Here is a 7,126-nt window from a genome sequence, read left to right as displayed (position 1 = left end):
CTTTTAGATGTGTTGTCAAAATAGAAGCATAAAAAAAAAAGAAGTTATCTACCTATATTGGTCTATGGTAAGAGGGAATACGAAATCATCAGTTGTCTTCTAGCTTTACTTAATGTCTTTGTCCAAAATGATTTCTTGCCTACATTTAATAGACACAGCAGGCAAACTTATCTATGTTTTTTTGGGTTGTTTGTTTTATTTTTTTATTCAGGTTACATCCCAACCACAGCACCCCTCCTTCTCTCTTCCCAGTCCCACCCTTAGAAGTCCCTCCCCACTTCTCCTCAGAGACAGGGAACCATCTGTGTTTTAATTCACTAAATAAAAGGCTGTATTTTATTAAACTATAACATCAGGAAGTTACTATCCCATAAAGTTGTTTGCAGTACCACACAAATTTGTAGATGATGTAGTGTCCTTTATAGCTTTGGGATTTAGTTTACCAGCTTTCAACTGTTTAAAATATAATTTAAATGTACACATTCTTTTCTCTTCAAGGGTTGAAAATGTTTCCAAATACTGGCATCCAGGTAATTTATGTTCTGGAACATCATGAGGAGATCATGATGACATCATTGTGCTCTCTTTTGCACCTGCTCTCTGGATGCAGAGAAATGTACTACTCTGGACCCTCCTGCCTCCACATATCAAGTGTAAGGATTACAGGCATGCACAGCCATGCCATTCTTGATTTTATTATTATCTTTAACATCTCTGCAGGCTAAGTATTCTTATCTAGTCTGGAGAGATTTTTCTAGCTGGGCTGCCCTCCCCCAACCCCAGGAACATGTACAAGCTAAAAGACAACAACCTACTTCATTCTAAAACCAAAGTTTTCAGACAAACTTCCAAAGTGTGGCAAGTGAGAATAAGATCAGATGCAACTGTAAGAGAATGGGAGAAGGAGCTGAGCTTCAGCGAGCCTTCCAGGCACTTAGGCTCTGCCAGGCTGGATGTGCTTAATACCCTTGACAATTTTACTTACTGTTATTTATTATTCCGATGTTTGGATTGTGTAACTGGGTTTCTGAGACATTATGTAAGCTTCCCCCAAAGCCATATGAGATACAGACTTAGGCATGTGTGACTCCTTAAGTTCAGGCTCCTCCATAGTGTCATTGCACACACATGAGAAGTCCGATGCTTTCCCCAGTCTCTTCGAATCTCCACCCCAATCTCAGGGTTTTCAACTGGGTTGTAAACTGTTTCATAGCTATTCCTGGATTTGTAATGCTTGGTTCATATCTGATAGAAAAACATTACGGTCTCATATCCACTATAAGCCTTCTTTTAAAAATGTTTAATGTGATGCTTCATATCATGATACTGTGCATTGTAGCATATTTATTTTGTTGGTAACTATGATCCTATTTGGCTTACATATAATTTTCTGTTGGTCTAATGTGATTCTATTCTATTAAACATTTTGCTGATTATTGGTTTGTAAGAATCAGAGGAAGTCATAGTTTCAGCAGTGGCCTTCTTTAACAAGCTACTGGGGTTAAGGCCAGTGACCTCCCAACTCCTGCATGCTGAAATGGTCTGTCTGGTTTTGTTTGTTTGTTTGTGTGTTTGTTTCTTGTAACCTATAAGTAAGAAGGAAAGGGCTCACATAAAATTGGTGTCTTTGATAGCACACAAATGAGGTATTCAGTTTTAGAGTTGGTCAGCATCCACCATGTTACCCATGTTAGGGCTCCCATGTGTGGGGAAATAGTTCATTCTCACAGCATTTCCATGAGGTTAGTCCTTCCTATTATCACCACCAGCTGGCAGACACAAGCTCAGAACATGGGAAAGTAAATAAGAATGTTTTCTTCATACTGAAAGGTATTAAACCTAGACTTTGTATGTGCTAAATGAGTTTAATATTTCCAGGCACAAGAATTTTTTATTTGATCTCCTACTTCTTAAACTCACCAGGTTGACCTTTCAACCCCTTACCATATTCACAACAACATGATGTGTCTTTCTACAAATATATAGGTAACTCGTATGTTAATAAAGGTCTCCTGGCTGATTGGAAGGAGCAAATGGATGTGGATTAGAAAATACAGGTAAGACAATAATACATACATACATACATACATACCAACAAATCAATGTAATTATGAGATTCTCAACCCCCACTATGATTTAAAACCTTTCATGTTAATAAGGGGTACTGGCAATGTCAACTTCATGGGATTTAGAATCACCTGAAGGATCAACCTCTGGGCACATCTGTGCCCATTTCTCAACCCTTAAACTGATAAAAAGAACATCCACCCTAAAAGTGGGCAGTATCATTCCATCAGTGTAGCTCTTAGGCTGAGTAAAACGAAGAAAACCAGCTAAGACCACCATCATCTCAGTGTGTACTGTGACTGGACACCATGTGAGCAGATGCTCCATGCTTGAGACACCTTTCACTGCCACATCTACCCACTCAAACTGCCAGCCAAGATAAAACCATTCTTACAAATATTTTTCTTCAGGTATTTGGTCAGAATGCAAGAAAAATGACTGAGACAGCTTATTAAGTGTGGCCACCACGACCCTGATGCTTTAAACAGGGTACTTAGCTTTCCTCGTTGGAACCCTCTCTTATGACTCTGACAGGTCGAAGTGTATATGACTTTCTCTCCATGAGAGAATCTCTCCAAGATTCTGTAACTAAAGTGCAATGAATTGAGTAAATAAAAATTATAGAACAGGGAGACCTTGAGACTTGCCTGCAGCCCTGGAGCTTCTGTTCCAAGGATGTCAATCCTATTCCTGAAGACTCTGCCTTCATGTCCTAATCATCTCCCAAAGGTTCCACTTAATGGCACTGCTCTGGGGGTGACAATTTCAACAGGAATTTCAGGTGCACACAAACATTTAGACTGAAGCAAGGAGTGTGGCCCAAATGAGACAGAATAGTTGCCATGTTTGTTTTCTCCGGAGTCGCTTGCAGAAATTCCATCTTTCCTCACACTTCACCTCTCAAGGATGTCCCTTTCAGATCTAAGTCTATCTCAAAAGAGCATATTCCCTGGTGACGGAAATATTAAAGTACTGCAAATGTGGTGTTAGCCATGGAGGGAAAGATATTCTTTCCTTACCTCTCTTCTTTTCTCTTTCTCACTGTTAAGGTCACATTAAGGTATTAGGTCAGGACCTGAGTGACAAAGATAAATCAGCAGCACAGAGACACAGGGTCTGGAGAGGTGGGGCTGGCTCACAAAAGGATGTCAGGAAAAAGAGGGATTGTGTTGATTGGTAATTTTGTATTCCTCTGCAATGCAGCATTTATACTTGAAATCAGTATCAGATTACAAGTTCTCTATTAAAACTTCTGAAAGACTTTTTAAGAGCACCCCATTTTCATAATACATGATGTAGGTATTAGCCACTCTGAGAGTATCAATGACCAGTGTCTGGCAGTGTCTGTACAATAGGCTGAAACCACAGTTCACATATTCTGAACTAAAATGACTCTGAATCTAAAACAAAGGAGACTGATCTAATTCATCTGCAGCATAAATGACTATGGATATTAAAATTACAATCAAATCACCAAATTTTAAAATATTACTGAAGAGAAATACAACTTCAAACAAGAGTGTCAGAAGCTGAGCATCCTAGATACACAGTGTTTTCCCCCAAGACAGATGGAGTAGTAACATTGATTCATGTGGGCTTTACAGATCTCAATAAAGGCCAGTATGACTACCTTCAGAAAGTGTCTGGACTGTGAACATTGGCAGCACTTCAGACTGGTTCATAGCCGAGTCCTTTCAGCCTGCCACCAATACTTAGGTGCCAAGCAGCCTTTAATTAGCTACTTATTTTAATGACTCTAAATAGAAACTTATCTGTTCATGTGTCCTTCTACACCCAAGTGACTATACCACAGCCCTCAAGAAACTTCTGTAAGCTTGCATATGACTTTCTTGGCTAGAACAGAAAAAATAAAGGAGAATTCAAGAAGCCCCAGGCTGTCTCAGGCTTTGCACCCATCTTCAGTGCCCCATTTATACTGAAATGATGCTTTCAAAAATCTAAAGCAGATTCTGTGCCTTACAACGTGAATTAGCTTCAATTCCTCCCCCCTCCCCCACTTTTTTAAGGGCTCTGAAAGATATTCAAACCCATATAGAACAGGGAAGGGGAGATTTTGTAGCAGTGGATTCTTAGGACTGCAGCTTTCTGTATAACATGTATGAGAATTAGAGTTCTAAGGAGATTGGAAGGAAGTGTTAAAGAGGAGTGGAAAAGTGAACCAGGAAGCAAAAGAGAACAAGTGCTGGGCTCAGCTCTCTCCTGCTCTGCAGGTTGTATTTACTGGACACCCAGGAAAGCTGAGTTCCACCACACTTTGCGAACAAGCTGGTGGAAAACAACGCATACCTTTATTGGGAACACTTAAACAGTCTGCACTGATGCGATTTCATGGCATTTTAAAGTGTTATTTAAGGCCCGTAAGACCATGAGATGTATAGCATGAGCAGTTCTTTAACCTCTTAAAGCATATTAATTTTATTATGAATAATGAACTGCTATGTATGCATTTGCTCAAATTTTAGCCATTTAAGGAAACAGTAGTAGCTCGGTGAATCTAACTTAAAAACCATTGGTTTAGTGGTTTATTATATGACAGTGAGGGGCATGAATTATAGGGTCTTTTCTTGAATGTTTTCCCATTTTTAATAGAAAATATTTTTCATGCAATATATTTTGACTAGTTACTCCTCCCCATATATTCCCAGATCCTCCCCACCTCCCCACCCATCTAACTTCACTTCTTCTTTCTCTTTGTTTTTTAGAAAACAAACGGGAAAAAAAAGACAGTTAAGAAAGAAAGCATAAAGCATAAGAAACACATACACAGAGAAACATATGTACACACAATAACACGCTCATAAAATCAAAAAAATCATAAACCATAATATACAAGCAAAAGACCAGTTATTTAAGAAATGCCAAAAGCATATATCAACGACTTTGGACGTTTTCAGTTTACTGTTGTTTTTGTATTTTACTTGGTTCCATTTTGGGGAGACAGTGATTGTATTGAGGGTTTTTTTTTGTTATTTTTTTATTAGATATTTTCTTCATTTACATTTCAAATGCTATCCTAAAAGTCCCCTATAGCCTCCCCCGCCCTGCTCCCCTACCCACTCACTCCCACTTCTTGGCCCTGGTTTTTCCCTGTACTGGGGCATTTAAAGTTTGCTAGACCAAGGGGCTTCTCTTCCCAATGATGATCGAATACGCCATCTTCTGCTACATATACAGCTAGAGACACGAGCTCTGGGGGGTACTGGTTAGTACATATTGTTGTTCCACCTATAGGGTTGCAGACCCCTTCAGCTCCTGGGGTGCTTTCTCTAGCTTCTCCATTGGGGGCCCTGTGTTCCATCCTATAGATGACTGTGAGCATCCACTTCTATATTTGCCAGGCACTGGCAAAGCCTCACAGGAAACAGCTATATCAGGGTCCCTTCAGCAAAAGCTTGCTGGCATATGCAATAGTGTCTGCATTTGGTGGCTGATTATGGGGCAGTCTCTGGATGGTTTTTGAGAAAGAACTCTAAGTTGGGTGGGTAAGGGAAGAGGAGAGGATCTGGAAAGCCTTGAGAGAAGGGAAGGATGGAATTAAAATATCTTTAAGTTGAAATCTTGTTTTAAATTAAAAACAAAATGAATGGCCCCATAGGCTCACATATTTGAATGCTTAGTCATCTGGAAGTGGCACTATTTAAAAGAATTAGGAAGTGTGATCTTGTTAGAGTAAATCTGTCACTGGGGATAGGTTTGAGATTTCAAAAACCCACACCAAACCCAGAGTCTCTCCCTCTCTTCCTACAGATCAGGATAAAGCTCTAAACTACTGCTCCAGTGCTTACCTGTATGTCTCCATGGTCCCTTCCATGATGACAGTGATCTCAACCTGTAGAACAGTAAGCAAGCCTTCGAGTAAATAGGCTTATTTTTCATTTAAAAAATGCTCAAAAAAAGCAATATGAGACAAAAAACTACAGAAATGCCATTTGGTGTTTGCCATCTATTGCGGGGCATGGTGCCTACAATTAAGTGTAGTTTTTATATCCAACAAGATTTCATTGGAGAAAATGAATCTTCATTTGCAAAGAATTGTCCGTTTGGAGTTAGTTTCTAGTTTGGAGAAGGTAGGTTATGTCCCCTCTCACAGCTCTGGGGCCTGTACTAGCCCAGTGCATGCTGTCCTATTTTCTGTGATATTCTGACATTCTCTGCCACATTCATATGTGTATGTTAGTTCTGGTGTGTCTGGAAAGTCTTGTTTCCTTGTTATCTTCCACCTGCTCTGACTCTTAAAATATTTCTACCTTGTCTTCCAAAGACAAGTGGGTCTCTGAACTCTGTAGGGAGGGATCTGATGGAGACATCCCATTTAGGACTGAGTGTTTTAAAGTATCTCATTCTCTGTAAATTGTCCAGTTATGGGTCTCCATACTAGTTCCCATCCATTGCAAAAAGACATTTCTTTAAAGATAGCTGAGGGAGACACTGATCTATAGGTATAGTGAATGTTGGTAAGAGTGATATTATTGCTATATTCCTTTAGCTGAATGATAGTTTTTGGTGTTCACCTAGGCCCTTGGTTCATTGCCATTCAGTCTCAGGGAACTCATGGACTGGTCCAATGAGATAATGGTTGTTTTTTTCCACAGTGTTTATGTGCTACTCTTACAGGAACATATCAGAAGTAGATCACAGGGTTTGATGCTACATTAGAGGTTACCCTTCTCCTCTGCTATCATGAAGAGTACCTTTCAGTATCACGAACTCTGGTTCGTAGGTGTGAAGGCTCTAGGGAGGCACCATCTCAACTTCTCTGTGTTCAATAATATATGTAAGTATTGTCTTCAGCAATAGGGTCATGCCATCAGTTTGTGGAAAGAAACCAATAACATTGGTCATAGTCTGAGTTCTTTCAAGTTTCCATGGAGCTTCTTTGGCCAACAACTCAATTAAATATAATCCATTCCTGGCACTGCAAGTTTCATTTGGTGATGAAACGTGTCTAGTTTGGGAATGCCTCCCCTTGTCATTTGATGACTTTATTTATATTTCCTATATATGTGTATATATTTTAAGAAGCTTGGTTTTTTTTCCC

Source organism: Mus musculus, chromosome 4 (assembly GCF_000001635.26).
Source record: "Mus musculus strain C57BL/6J chromosome 4, GRCm38.p6 C57BL/6J".
NCBI lineage: Eukaryota > Metazoa > Chordata > Mammalia > Rodentia > Muridae > Mus > Mus musculus.
This window is presented reverse-complemented; position numbering follows the sequence as displayed.